Source organism: Dreissena polymorpha, chromosome 4, assembly GCF_020536995.1.
Source record: "Dreissena polymorpha isolate Duluth1 chromosome 4, UMN_Dpol_1.0, whole genome shotgun sequence".
NCBI lineage: Eukaryota > Metazoa > Mollusca > Bivalvia > Myida > Dreissenidae > Dreissena > Dreissena polymorpha.
Window position 1 is genome coordinate 52,416,704 of NC_068358.1, and position 24,272 is coordinate 52,440,975.

Here is a 24,272-nt window from a genome sequence, read left to right on the forward strand (position 1 = left end):
CTTTGTACAGATGTTTTAGCTGGTGTTTACTGCTTTTGTTTTCTCACATGGTATCTTATTATAAATGGCGAAGAAAGTTTAAGTTTAAATCTATGTATGTTTAAATATTTTCTTCAAAAAATATACGTCAATTAAACATGTTAAGAAGCATTGTTTAATGTTTTATCCCATTTTCACCGCGACATTGACGGTATAACACGTTGTGAAATATACTTGCTTGTATTCAACACTGTGGAATATACCTGTCGCGTGCACGGACTACTTTTTAAATGACGTCATGCGATATGCGCTAAAATTAGGTCGATATTGTTTGGTTCATTGATCGAATTTTAAGGTCACCCATTAGAAGAAAGTGTGCATATTTTGCAGAAAAAAATATATATGACATATTCACCAAAAGAAATGTTGAAATAAAATATAAAATTACACGATTTTTGTTTTGTTATTTTTTATTTATATTTACCACTGAATGATTTTTCATAAGAAACAAAGTCGACAAAACTTAAGCTTCAAAATTATACGACCTTCAACCAGGGACCTATACAAACAAATTGTATAGGTCCCTGTTTCAACCTTTAAATCCAGTCATATGACATAATTTTTCGCCATTCGTATAATGAATCAGCTGATTGATGGCGTCATAAAATGACATACTTATTGCGTCATTTTCCCCATTTTTTTGACGATTTATTATAAACGCGACTTATTTCACATGTTTTCTACATGTACTGTATGTCGACATATCTGAATTGTCAATTGATCACATTTTCCTTCTTTCGTGTAATGTGCATTGTTTATAACCAAACCATATACTTTTGACATTTAACTTAAATATTAAGAATGTACAACAAGCCATACACATATCGCACAGTTCATGAATAATCTGCTATGTTTGCTTTCCTATTTAATTCACGTTAGGCATAGAGCTGTGTAAAGTATAAGATGGTAAAAATAGCAACACACTCGAATTTGGAACGTCCCATTTTGTACACGGGTATTTTCTACTCATTTATCTGTTGTGTACTGGAAGGTTTTCCATTCTTTGTGTATTTATATATTAAATTATTTTCTCGTACAATAAGGGCATTTACCAATGATAAATAAAACATTGTGCAAGTTTAAACATAATTATGTTTGTATGCAGAAATCTGCAAATGCAACCGACTTTACCAACGGCTATTATTAGATAAACTGCTCCGGTTCATTTGAACAGCAGTAATGTAGAGCACATGACGTAGCGTGTGACGAAGAAGAAAGTTTATCGCGTTCATAAACTCATTTGAATAAAGTGATAGAATGGCATAAGGGTCTTTAATTAAATATGCTGAAATAATTATTAAAGACCCTAGAGGCAAAATCGTCAATTATTGAGTTAAATGGATTATTAGATGGATTTTAAAGGATTATTAAAGGTAAGATACTAGTTCTTACGTGTTTTGATTTTTGTTTGTACTTTTGTCGTTCCCTGTTCTCGGGGAAATGATTTTAACATGGGCGCCATTGATGCATCGGATCACACACGGCATACCCATAACATTATATAAAAAAACACGTTCTGCGCGTCCTTAAATTCGTCGTCCGAAGTCGGAAAACGTATTGCCCTGTATATTTTGTAAAATAAAGTGTCAGTCGCTGCAATTGTCTGTTTACTCGTCAAAATTGTCAAGGTCGTCGATAGCTAAAGAAACTTCAGTGTACAGTTTATTTAGTATTGACAGACCTGTACAAAGTCGCGCCAGTCAAAAATCATAAAAAGCGACATTTAAAGTTATGGTAGCCAGAACTAGGTCGTTGATGGTGTACATGTATGTTGACATCGACAGCATTTTGTCAGGAGCAATCGCCGCCATATTGTATTTTGATCATTTTCTTTCGAAAATAAAATGAATTATAGTAAAGAAAAAATCTTCTTTTCGCGGTCGTAATGTGTTAAAATACGCATACTGCGTAAAATTGAATGTAGGCATATGGTGATATTTTTACTTGTTTTACAGTTTGTGTGTGAATTTTTTAAAGACTATTTTGCGTACCAGAACAAATACATGTATATCACTACGCATGGTTACATTTGTTAGATTTTAAGCGCTTTTATGACTGAATTAAAATTATTGTTAAGGTTATTAGATCTATTTATGTTAAATGTCACGTTGAAAAAAAATCAAATGGGATAAATAGAATACTAGGATTAGCGTTGAATACAGAGAAGTTTATGTTGCTCGGCTCGAACACCGAAAGCGCTCGCCAAGGCTCGCGCTTCCGGCGTTCTAAGCCTCGCAACATAAACTTCTCTGTATTCAACGCTAACCTAGTATTCTCTATATCTTCAATCGCATCGTAAAAATGTATTATACTTAAGACAAGAACTACACCGCTTAGTAAGTTACTGTTACTCCCGTAACTCAATTTCCCCCATATGTCCATAACCCTCTAAAGCCATACACCATATATTACAGATATCTCGGAAGCCAGTTGCACTCTGAAGCCAGTTGCACTCTAATGTCAGTAACAACCATGTGTTGGTTACTTACATAAATGGTTAATGCTTGTAGATCATGCACAGTTATACGAATGTAACATATATACGGAAATTTTACCAGTATGTCAGTTACGTGCCTAAGTTAGTTGAACCCATTCACAGATTGAATTGCGTGTTCTCACAAATTCATAAATAATGTCTCCGTATATTTAGACATAATATTTATTACAATATCTCACGATATAAAATACTAATTTATAAGGCACTGCCGGAATGCTAGATGATGAAGGCAAGCACGAAATACAACTTAAATAGGTTAAAACAGAAGTTGCATGCGTCTGCAAAAAGGGCGTGTAGAATTGAAGCACTAATGCTTTTATGACGCAAAGGTGTCTTTCATTCGAATTCAGGTTGCGTGTCTGGAAGCTATTATATCGTACCCAAGGTTGTTTTTAGTCGCTGAAGTCACCAGTTAAAAGGTGATTGTTGAATGACCTAAGATGCCATTACGATTTTAGAACACACGAACCAATATTACCATTATATTAATGACAGCGACCTTCAGAAGGTCATCGGTTACAAGATTTCCAAACCTTTAGAATTTCCATTTAAATGTGATAAGTGTATCGATAGCGATTTACAGAAGAAGATTGTTTTGTTCACTGTTCATCGTTAACCGTGAGCTGTTGTCAGCTTTGTTTTTAACTTTGTCATTATTCCCGGTATTTCTCTCCTTTCCTTTAATATAACATTATAGTAATACCCATAATACGTATGTTCCCCACCGTAATTGCTTTACTTAAAGTGTTGATCTTGACTTTGAACAAGCGCGAATAGCTCGTGCTATCTGGATTTCTACTTATTGGCATCAATGTTTTCAATAGGTATATGAGATACGAAGGAAATACGGAAATAATCAATGAACTATTTACCTTATTGTGTGACCTTGACCTTTGGAATTATGAATTATTGATTGAATTATGCCTTCTACACATCGAACAAGTTATTTGAACGTTTAAACCAAGCTTAATTAAAACCCATTAAAGGGCATAATTATGGTATATTTAGGACGAAAATGGAGGTTCAGAAGTTTGGCCTCACAGCATAACCTTAACAGGGTTCGCCAAAACTTGAAAAATCTGTCAGTCATTCGGACTGACAGACTTGAAATTTTTGTCAGTCCGAATCAGTTTCTGTCAGTCCCACTGTCCGACTAAACTATAACAGCAAAACACAACAAAAGAGAGTACCTTTTTGATGTTTATTGGTTTTTATCACATTAAAATACAATAAAAACATGTCCAAAATCGAAATAATTAAACAATTATGATATTAATAATAAGCCACATATAAACCAAAGGTATTCTTTTTAGACTTCTTTTTGTCAAACTGTTTTTTAGCCTGCACAGCTCTACAAATCCGTGTTCTTGAAATGTGAGGGTGACATCCAATCAAGTTTGACTTAATTGCACACACCCATTCACACTACTTTGGATGACTTCAATTTCTGTTTATTAGCCGATTTCACAAGTTCTAAAAGTAAAACAACACCTATTGTTAAAATATTTTCTCTTAGCTGAGGTGGTTGATTTCCAGGTTCAATTAAATGAATGTCTTTCACACCTATTTCTTGATAGAAAGGCCCATGATAATTACCACCATCCATTCTTGTTGTCTGAAATAACACAAAACATATTGCTACAAACTATCAACAACAAATCAAAACATAAATATCCCTATGTCCGAATTTTAAAATATCCGAAATATAGTACATCGGTAGAAAAATCTAATTTTGATTTCAGAAATTGTTGGTGTGTAAATTAAAATATATCCTTCCCAAAACAATATAATAATTAAACTATTTAACAGAAGTGCTCACAAATGCCTGTTGAAACAAGTTTTCATGCGGTTTTTGTTGTGGAGAAATTAAATGGAACAAATAAAATGGCGGACGCACTCGGTTGCTTTTTTTACAAAGACCGTTGATTTTCAACTCGCATGTGATAGTCAATTCTAATCCAACTTTAAACATCAAAATGAAGGTAAGAAAAAAAGGATTTTGACAGAAGTTGAACAAAAGCATTTACCTTCTATTAATCCAATAGCATATTATACACTTTGAGTGATCTTTTTGAAACCATTTTTCATCCGATTGTGTCGGTCAGTCGGACCGATTATCTTATATCACTTGTCGGTCCTTAGAAAAATTTGCCGGTCAGGACCGGCGGACCGACGATTTTGGCGAACCCTGCCTTAACTTTAAACTGACATGATTGACTGAAGCATTTTGCAAACCCTCTCATTAACCTTGACATTTTAATCATGTATCATTAAATAGCTTTAAAGTGTATAGGTGAGTATGGGCGACAACGAAACTGGAGTTTCGTGCGTTTCCTCTTCACATATGATCCTGATTTTTAGGGGGTCTTAATTACTCATACCTTCTTCATACTTCGTCAATGACCAAACACTGTTTCAAAGTTTTATGAAAATCGACCAACTGGTACAGGATAATTTTATCGCCCACGAAAATAGGCTTACACTTTTGACCCTGAATTTTGACTATGTCATTGTGCTAGCGTAACTGCCTTATTTCTTCTGCACGTGGTCTTCATGACCTCAACATTTTGCCAATGTTAATGTGAATAATTGGAAGGGTATAAGATGTATAGAACAAACACGAAAAAGGAGACTCAAGCCTTTTGAACTTGAAGTTCGACTTTGACTATGAGTCTGCGTGCCTTGTGCACATCGTCTCAGTGCCCTATAGTATTTAAGGCGAAAACAAGATAAAGGAGATAAACAGCCGATATTAAAACATCGAGTAGAGAAGGACTAGAGAAGGACATACAGACGGACTGACAAATGTAATCCCTAAAAGCACTAATCCGCTTTGCTGCGGGGAATTAAAGGGTTATCACAATTAAAGTTAACGTTAAAAAATAACTTAAAATGTAGCTTTATCGACGTTTACGTACTATTACATACTTATAAATATATATTGTTTATCATACATATACATATTATCTATACATGTTTAAGAAAAATATTGAATAAAGTGCGTGTAGTATTGTAATAATATACTTTTAGATGAAATAAACGTTCTGACTGTCAAACTTGACATATGGGAAGAACACATTACTACACCGTAAACAAGTCAAACCTAAAGCAAGAGGACTGAACGTCTCAATGGCGCTTATCTGAGAGCCGGGCAAACTGAACTGTTTTGGACATGTCATGTGAACAAACTTTGGCTTTAGCCATATAAGGAAACAAACTACACTCATGTACGACCATTTTGTTCCACAGACCGAATTAATTTTGTTTGGGATGTTTATGAAACGTCTCTATTAAATACGACTTCTAAAGTGTTCACAGGGTTTCGCTGTTAGCATATGTACGGAAAGCATCTATTCAACGGAGCGAAACCAATTCCCTATTCGGCTGAGAAATTCCACTTTCGTGAGCTCATTTCCTGCTCTGTCATGCTCCCGGATTATGTTCAGAGCCTTATATTAATCATATTGCATTGTTAAATCGCATTTCTGTCCTGGAGTTGCATTCACAGTGGTACAGTTATCCGATACTAAGACAACCAACATATTCATATTGTGTTGTTTACAAATAATGCTTTTTGATATTAACTGTCTGTAGCTTATAAAAAATTGTCATCATTACGAAACGGTTGGCGATATTTTGACTGTGTTATCTCTGTAACATCCATAGGAAACAATTCATGCTGAACACCGCACACACATTTTTTCATTGCATTAAAACACTCGAACCTTTTGTGTTCTATTCAACTTTGCGATTATAAACAACAAATTAAATTTTGAAAAGTGTGGAACACCCGATGCTTTACAATAGCGAAACACTGTAGTACCTTCAGAGCTTTGACTTGGTGACTCACACAGGAGTTCTTATCTACAAACAAACTGGTTGTCCAATATATAAATACCAATTTCTTTGCTGTAAACTGCGCATGCTATTTGCGATTGGTCAAACGATTGGGCTCCCACTTCGTCATGCAATCAAAGGCTTCATCCACCTCCATCGTAAAAGCGACGAACTCCCCTACACAACGAAGGCGTTAGTCATACAACAGCGCGTATTAAAGGCTCATAAAAGTAAGGTCCGTAATTATTACCGATTTTTAAGTATAATTTGCATATTTAATTTAAAAAGGTTATCAAACAAAAAACAATATATATATGCTATTGGACATAACAAAAAAAAAAGCATGAGCAATACAACTTGTTTTGAGCTCAAAATACAGTGCCCTCCACTGTTTATCAGTTTATTTACATCGCTGTTCACTAGGGATAGAGCAACGCTTCCTTGACTCAAATCACCAAAAATATATCGTTGATTTTCAACGTTTACGGTATCACTCACAAAGTAGGTCTCTTCTTAATGGCTCTATAAAGGTGAAGATCCGTAATTATTTACCGATTTTAAAATATATTTTCCGTATTATATATATAAAGGTTATCAAAAAACAAAATATTTATGCTATTGGACATTACCATAAAAATATGAGCAATACAACTTGTTTTGAGCTCAAAATACAGTGTCCTCCAAGTCAATCGTGTTTACTAACAATCAGTTTATTTACATCGCTGTTTACTCGGGAAAGTGAAAGTGAATCAGGTCACCAAAAATATATCGTTGATTTTTTATGTTTTCCGGTATCACTCACAAAGTATGTCTCTTCTAATAATGGTCAAAACGTTTGTAGTGATCTAATTAGTTACACTTGCTGGTAAAAAGTTGTTTAAAATAGAGTTCAAAGTGAGTGTTCTTTTGCTATTTTAGCATACGTCATCACTTTGGGGTTACACATCACGTTAGTTGCAAAGTTGTAAACATTTCTTCCAGTTATGAAACGGGTATATCTTCAATACTTCTTGACAACGTTGCACATCAGCTGTGTTATAAGCGTTTTTAATGCAACTGAAATCCGGTAAAAATTAGACCAGTTTATATGCATAAAAATTTGATTTGTCACCTTTATAGGGCCTTTAATGATTGAAACGTTTGTATTGATCTAATAAGTTATGTTCTTCTGGTAAAATGTTGTTTAAAATAACATTTTATTTGAATTTTCTTTCGGCTATTTTTAGCATACGTCCTCCGCTTTTAGGTTACACACCACGTTAGTTGCAAAGTTGTAAACATTTCTTCCAATTATGAAACGGGTATATCTTCCATTGTGTTATTATCATTTTTTATCCAAGAGTTACTGAACTCCAGTAAATATTAGATCAGTCTTTATGCACAATAATTGGATTTGTCACCTTTTACGAGCCTTTAAGAGTGTGCGACCAAATGTTTTTTGTTGTATAGTTTTATGCACATACACGGACAACGTTCGGAATGAGTGATATGCACGATGTAAGGAAATGTTACATGAAGTTCAGTACTGGTTTGAATTGAGTGCAACAATATTTATTACGATACATTCAAGGGAGCTAATTTTTACGCGTGATTGTCAATGCACGAGATTATAGTGCAGTGCTGTATTTTAAATTTATATTTAAACAATACAACTCTTTTGCTCGGTTTTATCAGTGTTTGCTTTGAATTGAAACTGCTATCATTACACCTTCCCAATACATAATTGTTACCATTTTATTCAAGCATATCAATTGATTTTCAAATTTATGTTTGTATAAATGGTAAAAAACTAAAGTATAATATTAAAAGATTGTAATTGTAATTTTTTCGGTTGTTTTTGAACTTAAACATCCGACAACCAATCCAACAACAACCCCACATGTTTTAATTACAATCATTTTAATAAACGTAGATATTAACCAATTCCAACTGATGCAGCTTTATTTTTACGTTGGCGTGGACATATTATAAGAGGACGCGTCTTTATTCTAAAACATCTTCGATGTGTTTATGCCAGTTAAATACTAACACAATCATTTAACTAAGTTAATGTTGTTAATATCATCACGTCAGGAAATATGAGCATAACCTTGGAGATCATAAAATTCCTATCTTTAACATGCGCGTAAACTTAAGTCAATAACAGTATATGAATATATTCTTTGTATAGCCATACCATAAGACTATGCTGGGAATTTTGTCAGCATCGATTCTTAGGAACATTTGAATAAGTCTTAGTTCAAAATTAGGTCAATATCAAGGTCAAAAGGATGTCAGGTGATGTGAGTGTTCTAAGTCTTGAATGAAATTATCAAATCTCTCTAGTAGCTTTGATATTATGATGTCAAGAAAATGGTCAATTTTGGTAAACCAAGATTGGGATCTTTTGACTAATTCCATACGTGGGTCGGTGTCAATGTCAAAATGAGGTCAAATGATTTGGCTTTGATAAGATTGTACATATATATCCACGCATGTATAAAAGCTTCGTAGCAATCTGTATAGATGTTCGACCAAATTAAGAACAACAAATATTCTGAAAATAAACTATTTGTTTATCGATGATAATGATTTCATATATAATACGGCTGTGTTTGTGGTATTTGAAAGTATGAATGGGAAAAACATAAACAAGAACAATATGCGACATTTTATTATTACCAAAGCGACAACGATGGTAACGACGATGACGACTAAAGCATACCATGTTACATCACAACGACGTCTATGAAACAAGTTAATGTTATCTGTTGAAACACGACACACATTTTCAGGACTTTGTTTTCAGTCTGTGCGTTATATTAATACATGGTTAAATATATAGACCTAATTGAGCTTCCGATTTTTTGAGTTCGTTTTCTCAATATATTATGGTATCTAACTGCGCGTGTAGCCATATATAGTTTGTTTTTTTTTCAAACATTATATTTAAATGAAAAAAAGTATGTTTAAAGACTTGCTCAAAGTTCTTTCAAGCACATCGTTAAGTTGTATTTATTTTAGACAAAGAACTAATTACTAATGTCATATCAATAATATTTTTAACAAACGCATTTTACAATGATTTTGCTTCTGAGTCTAAACTATGAACAACAAAAGATGTGTTTGTCAGAAACACAATGCCCCTTACTGCGCCGCTTTTATTTATTTTACTTATTCATCATTTGGCAGGTACAGATACTTTTTACAAGGAAAGTAATTTTCTTTTAAATGATATAATAAAAAATATTAATTCCCTTGTAAAAATGATCTGTACCTGTCAAATGATAAATATAAATTATCTCCCTTGAAAGCTTGTTACTTCCCATGGATTTATTTTTGGACCTTTGACCTTGAATGATGACCTTTACCTGGACCTTTCACCACTCAAAATGTGCAGCTTCATGAGATACACATGCATATCAAATATCAAGTTACTATCTTCAATATTGCAAAATTTATGGCCAATGTTAAAATTTTCGGACGAACGGACGAACAGACAGTTTAAATGCTATATGCCAACCTACCAGGGGCATAAAAACCAATTTGAAAATGATATAATAGTCATTACACAGGATACATGTTCGCATAATTTATGTATTCGTCGTAGTTATGCACTCAATGTCAAAATGTCAATTTGTATATGCAACTAAAAAGGCCACACTTGTAAGTTGGTATCACCCACAAGTCAGTTACGCCCATTGGTGACACAAAAATCAGTCACACCAATAATTCAGTTACATTCATAAGTTACTCATAAGTCATAGACAACAATAAAGCAGTTGCATTCATAAGTTACTCATAAGTCATAGACAACAATAAATCAGTTACATTCATAAGTTACTCATAAGTCATAGACACCAATAGGTCAGTTACATTCATAAGTTACTCATAAGTCATAGACACCAACAGGTCAGTTACATTCATAAGTTACTCATAAGTCATAGACACCAACAGGTCAGTTGCATTCATAAGTTACTCATAAGTCATAGACAACAATAATTCAGTAACATTCATAAGTTACTCATAAGTCATAGACACCAATAGGTCAGTTACATTCATAAGTTACTCATAAGTCATAGACACCAATAAATCAGTTGCATGCATAAGTTACTCATAAGTCATAGACACCAATAAATCAGTTACATTCTTAAGTTACTCATACGTCATAGACAGCAATAGGTCAGTTGTTACATTCATAAGTTACTCATAAGTCATAGACAACAATAAATCAGTTGCATTCATAAGTTACTCATAAGTCATAAACACCAATAGGTCAGTTACATTCTTAAGTTACTCATAAGTCATAGACACAAATAGGTCAGTTACATTCATAAGTTACTCATAAGTCATAGACACCAATAGGTCAGTTACATTCATAAGTTACTCATAAGTCATAGACACCAATAGGTCAGTTACATTCATAAGTTACTCATAAGTCATAGACACCAATAGGTCAGTTACATTCATAAGTTACTCATAAGTCATAGACACCAATAGGTCAGTTACATTCTTAAGTTACTCATAAGTCATAGACACAAATAGGTCAGTTACATTCATAAGTTACTCATAAGTCATAGACACCTATAGGTCAGTTACATTCATAAGTTACTCATAAGTCATAGACGCCAATAGGTCAGTTACATTCTTAAGTTACTCATAAGTCATAGACACAAATAGGTCAGTTACATTCTTAAGTTACTCATAAGTCATAGACACAAATAGGTCAGTTACATTCTTGAGTTACTCATAAGTCATAGACACCAATAGGTCAGTTACATTCATAAGTTACTCATAAGTCATAGACACCAATAAGTCAGTAACACGCATAAGTCAGTTACACAAATAAGTCGCCCATGTCAGTTACACCAACAAGTAAAATATATCAGATACACCCATACGCCAAGTAAACAGTTGAGTCAGTTAACATTTACACTCTTACGTGTCTTATAAGTCACGTACATTCATAATGCAGTTAAACTCCGTAAAGTCCGTTCAACTCCGTCAAAAACATCTTACAGTCAGTTACACCCATAAGTTAGTTACTCCCATAAGTAACTAACATCCTTAAGTCAGATACACTCATAAATCAGTTTCACTCTTATGTTAGTTACATCCATAAGCCAGAATCAATCACAAGTATTAAAGGTATACTTATACGTCAGTAACATCCGTGAATCAGTTACACCCACAATTCTCGTATTATCAATAATTTTGTTAAATACTTAATTAATTACATCCGAAGGTAAGAATCTCCAGTAAGTTAAACTCCGTGCGCATGCTATTCACGTAGGTCAGTTACACGCACTTACACCCATTCGTTGGTCACATCTATTACTCAGTTGCACCATGGGAACAGTTACGCCTATACTTAAGTAACACATGAAAGAAAGTTTCATACGTTTGAGTTTGACGTGCCTTATTAGGTTTCACCCGTGGGTCATGAACTGATCAAATTACGTGCTTTCGCGAAGTTTTATTAACGTCTTCATATAGTGAACACTATTTATGTAGTAACTTTTACCATCGTACAATATAGTATGTTCCTTTATAAGACACGTTAAGAATTCTTATTTTATGAAAGCCTGTACGTAATACTACTTAAATGTGTTAAAACGGAAGTTGTATGCGTGCATGGCGTGTAGAATGGACGCACTTATGCTATTATGACGCAAATGTGTCTTTCATTCGGCTTCAAGTTGCATGTCTGAGAGCCATAATCTCATACGTAACGTAGTATCTGGGTTGCTGATATCGTCAGGACAAATGTCACTGATTGTTCGATGGTCGCAGATGCCATAAACATTTTAGAACACATGAACTTACGACGCTAAAATAAATTATCAATGAAAACCACATTGTAAAACCTCAAACACTTCAATTTAATACATTAATATTCTGAAATTCGTACATTGGTTTTCGATACCTCACATTACGTTAGCGGGTTGAGCTATGACTTTTTGTATTAACAGTTTAAACACGAATCTTGGTTTTATATTAATGACTTGTTATTGTTACAGGCAAGTCTTTTACTTCTAAAACAATTTTATTATATACAAGTATATGACCGATATGTAGTCGTACCTATAACAAGCACGAACATTTATTTCACAGATTCAACCGTTGAAATATATAGCTTTGTGAACTATTTTGTTAAAGTTAGGATTATATACAACACTTATATATATTTACTGTATATAGGACATATAACCTGTCTGTAAACATATGTTTAACGAAAATATGGAATTCATGATTGTTAATATCATACAAAAACATACATATGTATGATGATCAATTTTGGGCTTCTAACCACGATATTTTGAAGAAAAAATAACTAAACCAAAAAATTGTTAAGCAAAAACAACGGCGGCTAAAAGGTCGTTCGGCTAACATGAGATCCGAGAAACTTAACTGTTTTGAGCAGTTGGTGGCTATCAGCTTGTAAGACAAGGAAAACACTCTTTGATGGTGCTGTTGTTCAAAAGACGAAAACCATTTGTACTCAGTCGAAATGGCTTTAAAGTTAATGCGCAGAACAATTTGTGTAGGCATTATGATAAAATGTGATTTATTGAGTGTTTACAACATCCCAAATATGGCCATTTTTTCAACAGACTAGAACGATAACTTCAAAAGTGTTTACAATGTTTGAATATAGCCAAAGTCGGTACACAGCCAAACGTTTTCGACGATATGTATATAGAGGATCAAACCATTTTAAGGCGGGAATATTATATTAACTACTGTTCTGAGCAGTTTCATGTTGATTTGTAAAAAATGTGACTTCTTGGGTCAACAAAGGTTGTTTTCATTCTATTTGACATATTGTCCTAGTTTTTGACTCCACGCGACATAGTTCCGAATTCGGCCGTGATACAATGCGGACACATGTTTATGAACAAGTTTAATGAAGATTGAACATTTAAATGAAGGATATAGACGGTTCACAAGTTAAACAATTCTACCTCGAACAAAATAATATATGTATATCCAAATAAGGAATATACGCATAGATTAATATCCTTATCGGCCTTGACCTATGATCTGGCGATATGCATTAGCCCACATCAAGATGTGTGGATCATTATAATCATTTCTACTTATGTATTGTCTGGTCTTTTCATTTACAACAAACGAAATTGCCCACCAAAACACATACAACTACGCACACAACCTGTGAGGAAGGGGGTGGTAATTGCCCTTCAGTAATTAAATTTAAGTCTTCGTTTTATTATGATGTTAATTATATCAACGTGTATTAAGAACAATGCGAATATTCTATATTTACCTGCCTTTTGTAGACAAATCTTTGACCGGTGTTAGTGGCATTGGTGTTTCTATTTCTTTACTCAACACCTTGACCGCTTTTAATTTCCTGACTGATTTTGGCCTTTCCCATTCGTTCTCAGCTGATATCTTCAATATCTGTTACAAGAAAAAAAGCATATTTAAAATTCATTAAACATTAACAACTTTATAAAACAATAGCACTTAAATATTATAAGGTTAAGGTTATATTCGCAAATAATGTTCAAAGAAAGCTGAACAGAGATGATGAATTATACAGTAGCCCTATCGTGATTCATTTTATGGGGCTTATACTATGTTATCGTGTGTTCAAAGTGTAAACTTCGGTATATTTTGAGGAATGTGCTGCATCCTATGGGATAGTAGCAAATGGATGATATAAATCGTTAACCTTAGCACAATCGACGACAGACAACAGCTCTGACAGTTGAATGACTTAGCTTGCAATACTGTCTCATATCAGACAGGTACATGTGTTGACACGACTGATGAGGATTATGATCAACACATATTTTGTTTGAACTTAGTTTAATTAAAGCCTTTTGGTCAAACCGCACGGTATTAGCTCGTTCATGATTAGACAAAACAGTGTACATATTTCAAATTGCATTTTTGTGGATAAGTTTCTTGTAAACATTGCGCCCAAATTCTGGTATTTGAAAGCCAATTAAGAAAATTTTGATATTGTATGAAAATGCAATTTGTTTGAAAATTTGGTCATGACCGGATAAAAAAACATCACGTTTCAGCGCTACTAAAAAACTAAGTATCCGCTGTTTTCTTATGAAAGAGGGCTAATGATTTTACTGGTCATGTACGAAAAAGGCTATACAAATGTCAGCTATGTTTATTTAAGACACAAACTGCGGACGTTCGTTGAAATTAGATATTTTGATACGTATATTGTATCCTTATCACTTACAAAATACCTTTTCTCACTAACAGAGGCAAACATCATCTAGTATATTTGGGCTACAATTTGGACCAATTTAGACTGTTTAAAGCCCTGATCAAACCTGCTTGCTAAACAAGTATTGTAAATATCAAATAAAAAAGAAAAACAACAACAATTCAACAAACAAAAACAAAGGACGTCAATGGCTATAAGGGGATTTGTCTATTGTGATTTGATTTAAATGTCATGCTGAGCATGTAGACGTTTGTTAAAAATTGCATTAACAATGAATTGTTTTCAAAGTTGATACTTTATTTGATGGTATGCTGACCTGAATATATTTGAAGATTATATAAATATATGTTGTAGTTAAATGTATCAACGTTTATCAGATATTTCATGAAATGGTTTATCGACACCATTTGGGAATTGTACCGCGCGTAAAAAGACTTTGAATAACGTTGACAGCATACAATCTTTTTGCACCATAGTTCAATGAACACATACATAGCCCTGTGACTGAATAAACAAATTGAAGATCAAACTTCTTTTGTTATCTAGCTGAAGTAAGCAGTAAGTTAGATGTCAATAATTCTCCTTAAAACTATGTCAATGATTATGTTAATGTAGAATGCCAATAATTGTGGTTTTATACCATGTCCATAAATCTGTTGTCAATTATTCTGTTAATGCACCTTGTTTATAATTATGCTGATATCAAATGCCAGTTATTATGTTAAATAACATGTAAATAATTATATTGGTATTTTCATGTAAATAATAATGCTGAAGTGAAATGTCAGTTATAACATTGGTACTATTGTATCAATGATATTGTGCTAGTAAGTTCAATGTATCTGTTGCTAGTACCATGTCGATGTTTTTGTTTAAATATCATGCATGATATTGTTGGTAGTACCGTGGTAATGGTTCATTTATACGTGAAATGTCAATTACTCGGCTAAAGTACCATGTTAATGTCTGTTAATATAACATAATACATCTTTTGTTCAGTGCCCTGTCGGTGGTATACATCGGTTGCCATAATATGATGTTGTTGTTAATTAGCGATACTCATGAAGACTACCACCAACAACATATATCAGTACCATAGACCTCACAGAACACAGTAATTAACAAACAATATTTGATAGTCTTCTGTGTGTATTCACTGTCTGCGCCTCCGGAAAACGGAGGCACTCCCAAAGGAAACGGACCCGATCCCAAACCGAACCAAACCAAAACTTTTTTTTTTTAATGAAGTGTCTTATAACTTGTATGACTAACCAGTGTTTGTTTTGGTAAAAAATATCTGCTTTAAGGTTTTGACTGTTCAGTTCTTATCTCAGAGTGTAACTGTAACTGAAAAACAAAACTGCAGTACTTGAATACACGTTGAACATGCCCAATATTGCATCTGTTTATATAAAGAAAACAAAATAACAAATAAAAACAAATTTATTTGTTAAACCACTAACTTATTTAAGCATGATAAATTCACAAGTTTTCCCAAATGAGCCGTTTCATCGAAGCAAAAATTACAAAAATGGCCAATTTTATCGATAAAAAATTCCCAATTTGGTCATACTCCTTTTCCCAAAATAGGCAGAAAAATCCCTGGTATTGCAGTTCGCCTGTCTGTCTATTTTGACGTATACCGATTCACAAATATTTATCGCTGTAAGCCGAATCAATGAACACTATAATTGACTCCTCATAACAGGTACATACGAAAGAATCATACTCCTAGTTTTATTATATAGTCTTTTTGAAAGTTTCGCTGATCAAATTATAAATGGCTTGCTTGCAAAACTATTTTGCTGGCAACACCGTTTCAAAACTATTTCAAATTAATGTATTGATATTAGAGGCGCTCTTTGACAAATTGATGCAATTTCTTAAATAAACCGTTGTCAAGGAATTATTTGAAAGAGCAATTATTTCTGCGGGCGCTCACCGTGAGTGCTGACCACTGTCTGGAAATGAATAATTATTGTTCCGTAAATTCAAGTGTCCCAATTATGATAACCATCCCACATCAATTTATAAAAATATAGGCTTTACGCTGAGCAAGGATGTGGTGTATAGCAAAAGAAATCAATGCTTTCCATCAAGTACCAGGTTTCGGACAGCCACAATCCATTAAAAACACGAGAAAGATGCTGGGATAATTAAACGATGATGCTTCTGTAGAAAGCATTGTCAGTATCTATTTATTGGCCTATTTGAAGTCTTAGCCCAAAACTAGGTCGAATGAGGTCAAGCGTTGCGAGTGTTTGATGGAAGTATAAAAGCCTTTAAGAAGTAGCAATGATATACATCGAATGGGCAATTTATGTTAATCATGAATAAATATCTTAGAGATAAAGCCGAAAGTATTTAAATGTCAAAGTAAATATAAGATAAGGTGAAAAACGTGGGTAAATAGTATTCTTAAATAACATCTTAATTACATCATATACAGTATCAACGCTTTGTAGAAAGCAGTGTTGATGTAAATCGAAACATGTTTTTTTTAACCAAAGATTTGAGCCTTCTCAACTTAATGAGGTCAGGTTATGTGGGTGTGTTGAAATAGTTCATAGTATCATATATGCATGTATCCTAGTTTTGTGGCAAGCGGTATTGATTTTAGGAGAAAGCGTCATTTTGAGTTAACACAGACTTTTGACATTTGTAATTAGTCTTCGTCGAAGGGCAGGTCAAAATCAATAGAAGAAAGGTCACATCAGAGGATGAAGGTGTGTTTATAATGTCAAAAGATATCAATGCACATGTAAAAGCTTTGTATGAATCATTTAGGTGTTGAAAGACACGCGTGATTGTGGATCTTCTTAATTAGTCTACGCCCAAAAGCAGGTTAAAGTCAAGGTTATATTGAGGTAAGGGTTGTATGCAAACTGAGATTGTTCATAGATAACATATATGTACGGTTTACTAACATTTTTGACACTGTGCTTCGAAGCCCAAAGGTCGGCAAATATCAGTGTTCGTAGAAAACCTTCACGCAAGTATCAAAGCTTTTCGGCAAGAGGTATTGATGTTCAACAAAACGCATCACTTTTGATTTACCAAGAATTTTAACCTTCTCAACCTTTATCTAAAATTTAGGTCAATATCGAGATCAAAATGAAGGCATGTGCAATTGGTGTGTTGAGAGTGTTCATATCTAACATCCATGCAAGTAACAAAAGTTTGGCAAGGCGAATAATTGATGTTTTACGAAACTTTTGATTTAGGGTTACCCAAATACTAACGTACGGAAGAACGAACCTACAGACAGACCAATCGCTATATGACTCTCGTCATGGGTAGAAGCACGGGGCAAACACAATACAAACGTATACTATATTTGGATTTACATATAGGATTATACAACAATTATCTCAATGCATATCTTATTACTTGTATAGTTCACTTTTCAAGGATTTGTTCATAGTGTTTGATATTTGGGAACATTATACAATATTTTAACTTAAAGTGATATTATGGGCATTTTTCACTGTTTAATTGAGCTGAAAAGAATTAACAGGTCAAAAGAGTTAGTTAAAATGTAGTTAATGATTAATTATCTGCAACTCATCTTGCTACCAGTTGTTTATAAAAATATATTTTACATTCGATATCTTTCGTGACCCACCCAGTCCCGTTAGGCGAAATGATCCTTAAAACAAAATCGTTTCTTTGTGTCGTATGAACGAATCTGCACTAAAACTAAATTTAGGTTCACATCGTATATGCATGACCAGTTGTCAAACGAAAGTACGGTTGATATTCAAATGCATTATTTCTTTCTCTTTTCGGGATATTGTTTTAGTATGTTGATGCTGCATTAACAAATATAAGTGTATATGAAGTGAAAACACCAAAAATAAACAACGGTTGCGATAGAAAACTATAAAATGTTGGATGCTCATAATATCACTTTAATTTGAACAATTTGAACTAAGTCAAATAGCACTTTCATGGAGAAAGACAGGCGTGCTTTTTGTCGTTTTACCAGAAACGTGTATGTTCTTTCGAAAATAACAATTAAAATACGTTTAAATAGTTTAATAAGTTATTAAAAGAAAACACACACAATAATTTATTTTCCAAAATACATTTAATAAATTCTACTATGCATGCGATATCGACAATGAACCTAAAAACATTTTGCCATTGTCGGTTGTTACACTACGAGGATTCCTTATATTACGTATAAAATACAACACTCATTGTATGAGCACGGATGGCCGAGTGGCCTTAGCGTTAAACTTTTACTCCAGTGGTTCGAGCCCAGTTGAGGCTTACTTTTATTCTTTCTTTAATTTTATACTTATTTTTTACTGGAAGTTTTTTAAATCCAATGTTAACGTTTATCAATATAAAGCATTTAATGACAAACTTCAATATCTGCCAAAAGCTGTGACAAGGTCCCTTATAGGAACACATTGTTGCTATAACAGTTTATTAATATTTTCGAAATGTCAATATTGACTTCAAAGTCAAATAATTTATTTATCTATTTATTTTTGAAAGACAGACAGTTTTTTAAGACTAATACAATAGTATATCGCCTTCATACTGAAGTATACACATTGTTTTATGTCACGATAATGCCAATACTAACATAATATTAAATAACATAAAAGTCCATTAAACATACAATTACAAATATACACAATCTATACTAAGAACAAGTAAGCTCTATCGAGGGGGTGGTGAAATCGATTAAACAGTATTATTAAGGATCGTATTTCATAAAACTTAAGCTTCTTTGATATATTTACATACATTTGAAATTACAAATCTATGATATAAAACTAATAATTTGTGGAGTGTATACACAGATGGGTTAATATAAAATATATTGCTTATTGTTTTTTTTTAATCAGTTTATTTAAACATCGGCATATACATATACAATGGTATTCGTCTTCTTAATCAGTGTCATTACAACATACACAATAACGTTCATTTCGTGGTATGTTGTTCTGTGCATATCTGTCACTTTGGGTCACTATTCTTACAAAAAGTAAACACAGACGTCTTGGAAATAAGTCTTGTTCATATTCAAAAGGGGTTTAAAATTATTATTATTTCTAATACAGGACTGTTATTTATTTTACTATATCACTTTGTTTAAAATTGTAAACAAATCTACATTTTAAAGGGATCTTTTCACGCTTTGGTAAATTGACAAAATTGAAAAAAGTTGTTTCAGATCCGCAAATTTTCGTTTTAGTTTTGATATTTGTGAGGAAACAGTAATACTGAACATTTACCATGCTCTAATATAGCCATTATATGCATCTTTTGACGATTTTAAAACCTAAAAATTATAAAGCGTTGCAACGCGAAACGATTGAATAATTTGGAGAGTTCTGTTTTTGTCGTTAAATTTTGTGAAACTACGAAGATTGCTTATATAAGGTATAAAATACGTCACTAATGTGTACACGGCGGAATAGCTCAGTATGCTAAAGCGTTTTTACTTCAGGACTCTGGCAGGACTTCAGGGGTCACTGGTTCGAAACCTGCTCCGGGCAATGTTCTTTTCCTTTTTTTAATTTTATTCTTGATTTTTTACTGGTGCTTTTACGATCCAATGTTTACATTTATCAATATAAAGCATTTAATGAATAAGTTAAAAAATGCCAAAATCTGTGAAAAGGCCCCTTTAACTCTCTTACAAAACTATTTACTTGCAAAACGTTTGGATTTTTAAATGAATAACCTTTTCCATAATTATTATCCCCCGCTATAGGCGGAGGGATATTGCTTTCGCGTTGTCCGTCTGTCCGTCCGTCCTTCCATCTTTCCGTCCGTCCGTTCGGAGCCATATCATGGAAGTGCTCTGGCGGATTTCATTGAAACTTGGTATGTGTATATATATATATGGATAATAGATTGATGCACGCCAAATGGCATTGTACACCATCTGTTAATAACGGAGTTATGGCTCTTTGTATCTTGAAAAAATGCTTTTTGTGTGTGTCCGGAGCTATATCTTGGAAGTGCTTTAGCGGATTTCATTTAAACTTGGTATGGGTATGTATATAAAAAAGAGGATGATGCAAGCCAAATAGCATTGTACGCCATCTGCTAATAACGGAGTTATGGCCCTTTGTATCTTAAAAATCTTTTTTGAGTGTCAAATATAACACTTTTGTGTCCAAAAGCATATTGGCGGGGAATATCAATTCAACGAATTTGCTTGTTTATGGATTTTCTTGACACGTGAGACACCCTTTGTATAACCTTATTATTATTATTACAATTGTTTAAAGCTCGTTTGTAAGTTATTTGCATACTTTTATTTTCAGTGTTTAGATTTTTTAAACCAATATTGTATAATTTTAACAAACCTGTTTAATACTATGGATATCTACCTAATTCTCTTTAAACAACAACCATACATGTATTTATTTTAACCTGAAGCAATCGTTTGGAAATTTAAAACTATCTGTTCAATGTCATCTATCTTTGTAAAACCCCATACTTGTGCGCCATTATTTGATATAGAACCCACCAGTGAGTCAAACAACTGACATAATATTTTTGGTTTGATATCGAAGTCATTATGGCATTTTATAAATAATGTATTCTTGGCTGAAAGGGCTTTACAAAGGGCTTTTTTCTTGGTTTTATTTTGAACTTCCAGTCTAATTCAGCACTGTGCCTATTTAATTTAAGTTAATAACTACTTCAATATCATTACCAGTGTATGCATTTTTTCGGCGTAAGCTGTATTAAGCCAGCTTTTCACCCTGACTTGACCTTTGTAAGTGTCCAATAATACTCAAATAAAATTTCCCGCGGCTAGGTACGAATGAATACACTTCATTTATTCCATTGGCTGATTTGAGTATAACACCAGAACATTGGAAACATATCCGCGTCTTTGTAACACTGTTTTACTGCATGAAACAATTTTATCTCTAATGAAAAGGCTCAATAGATAGAACAGTTTTACAATCAATTTTCCAAATAAATACAGTTTGTGCGTTCACCTTTTATTTTCAGAGAATTACCAGCGCAAAAGCGGCCATTTGTGAAAGTCAGAGTTTATATACAGTTCATCACCGGAGTTCGCAAAAGGGGTTGCGATCATTGTGTTACAACGGTCTTACTGACAATAACGTAGTGACTGTAATGCATTGCATTCAATCCGCAAGGTATCAAGGTCAGTTTGCGGTCAGTTGCAGAAATCTTTATATAAACGCCGTCTCGTAAACTTTGTGCACTTGAAGTCTGTTTTGATCAGAAAGATACTAAATAAAGATATTCGGCGATATTATTGTGGTATGTCAATCATCGATTTTTAATATGGTTTCAACATTTGCATGATAAGGACCAATTTTGATAAAATTAATTAGAAATATTTATCCATTTAGACCAGTTTATTAAGCATGAGCACAATAATTCACTATACTATAATTATTCAATTAAATAAGATTCGAGTATTGCCGGCTGACCTATATGCACTCGTTTATTTTCATGTTTCTTGTGTTTTTCTATTCTGTAAATATAGATATCTGAGTAATAATATCACATAAAGCAAAATAAGCCACGAAATCTGGCGCAACACCCCGTAATTGATTTGCTTATGATGTAGCTAAGAACTGCGCAGAAAAAAGGCATCCGCTACTTTTTATCTCATGGAGATAACTTTTGATCGTTCATAAACATCGACCACAATCAACGCCGTATATCTTTTTTAAAGATATTTCTTGTTATTTTTGTGTTAAACCTTCTCCCTTTCGAAATACCATTAATTTCGTTTTAGCAGTGTTAACATTTACTCCACAAAAATTTCAGTACAGATATAAATTAAGCAGTATACATATAATCCGACTAAATGTGATCCGACGTCAGCAGGTGACTTACCGAATATCAAATGCAAATAATAGTAAAATCAAAATAATAGCATCGATATTCAAACCAGAGATTATGTTATCTTGTAGGTATACTTCAAGGCTTTCAACCAATAATGAATACACAAATCGGCGACATTACCACCCCTTGATTCAGCCCAACCGCATAACTAATATAATCTGCATTGGATGAAGACTTAACATTCGCATACATTGTACATATCACTATTCTAAGCAATTTACCTTGTATACCAGACTTAACATTTTCAACCATAATGCATTGTGCTATTTATTATCAAAACATTTTAACATATCGACTTTTATAACATACATGCGTTTAAGTTTCATTTAAATAATTTCAACTATCGAAATCAAGATATAAATAGCATCAACAGTTGAATAACCTTTCCTAAATCCGAGCTGCTCATCCGAAATAAAAGTGATTTCGGAGAGCAACTAACTAAAGTAACGCCTCTATAGTTATTAACGCCATTAAGAGCACCTTTTTATGTAAAGGGATTATACCAACTTCTTTCCATTTTTCGGGAAAGAAGCCCGATAGAAAATACCACTGAACACATCGCACAAATGTGCTGACAATATATCACTATAGAACATAACCATTCAAAATACAACCACTACCTGATGGTTTATTTTTTGTTTAATGTTGTATTACATTGTTTACTTCTTCAACATATATAGGTTTGTACGATTCTGGGAGTTCAACAAGTTCAAAGTTGAAATCATTATTTAAACACAAATCATCTGCTTCATTACTACATAAATATGACACATTGCTACTTAAGTTTTCAGAAAACGTTGCATATTTTTCTACGAATATTTTTTTTCTGTGGAACTATGTTTTGATTTGCAAATCGCCTAAATGGTCTCTTAGTTTGTTTTTTTTTGATTGTTCAATCTCCGACTTTTTAGCCTATAGCAACGGGCTTTTTTGTGGATTAATCCATTTTATGCCTAGTGGACTCTCCCATCCTTCTAAATTGGATACATTTATTTCCAAAATTAGGGAAGTACAGTATATTTATTTCTATATTTAGAATATTTTTAACAGAAATTCCTTAAAGCAAACAGCGCAGACCCTGATGAGACGCCGCATTATGCGGCCTCTCATCTGGGTCTACGCTGTTTGCCAAGGCCTTTTTTCTAGACGCTAGGCATAAATGGGTTAAGTCCGTATAAAACCTCTTACAGGTGCATAAATGTTCTCTGTTTATAAATTATTTACTTGAGTTAAAAATACGTCAAGCGTCGTAGTAAAAATGTTGTACAATAAACAGAGTAGAATTGCATTATATGTAAATTTGAAAATGTACGAATTGTATTTATATAAATGTATGAAATTATTCATTAACATCGAAAAGATCAAACTTGCGTATTGTGGTCTTTGTATTTCTTAGTTTCCACCGCAACCAACAATAAATTTCATTTAAAAGCATTTACAATGTTTATGTTTTCAAATGTGTAATTTTCTTAATTTGAAGTGGCAATATTGCGCATATAACATTTTGTTTAAAAGCGAAGGCAAACAACTTAAGTAAGCATGAGTGTTTTGTTTGAACAATTACTGTTACAATTACCAAAACGGCTGTGCAAGCATTATCATTTCATACCGCTCGATATTTTCTGAAGATGATTCTTAAATATTTAAAAAAAAATCTTCGCATGTGATATTTATTTTGTATTGGTAATTTAAACAATAACAACTAGAGCTTTGTCACAGGCGTGACGAATACCCCCACATGCCGCATTGACACATAATATTTTGCATGTCGTCTTCACAAAAAACAGCGGACACCATGCTTAATTTTTAAAACGCACTAAGTGACCCCTTGACCTA

At 33.2% G+C, this 24,272-nt stretch overlaps 1 protein-coding gene across 4 annotated transcripts in view; it reads right to left on the reverse strand.

The window, feature by feature from the left end:
* Window positions 1-24,272, reverse strand: part of LOC127876102 (uncharacterized) — an 85,522-nt gene that overhangs the window by 13,497 nt on the left and 47,753 nt on the right. For 3 of the 4 annotated variants that reach the window (XM_052421026.1, XM_052421024.1, XM_052421025.1), the window contains exon 2: window positions 13,641-13,777. The gene's annotated coding sequence lies outside the window, so the exon portion shown is untranslated. Of the gene's footprint in view, window positions 1-6,434; window positions 6,551-13,640; window positions 13,778-24,272 lie in introns of all 4 variants that reach the window. The other variant, XM_052421027.1, reaches the window with a different exon arrangement.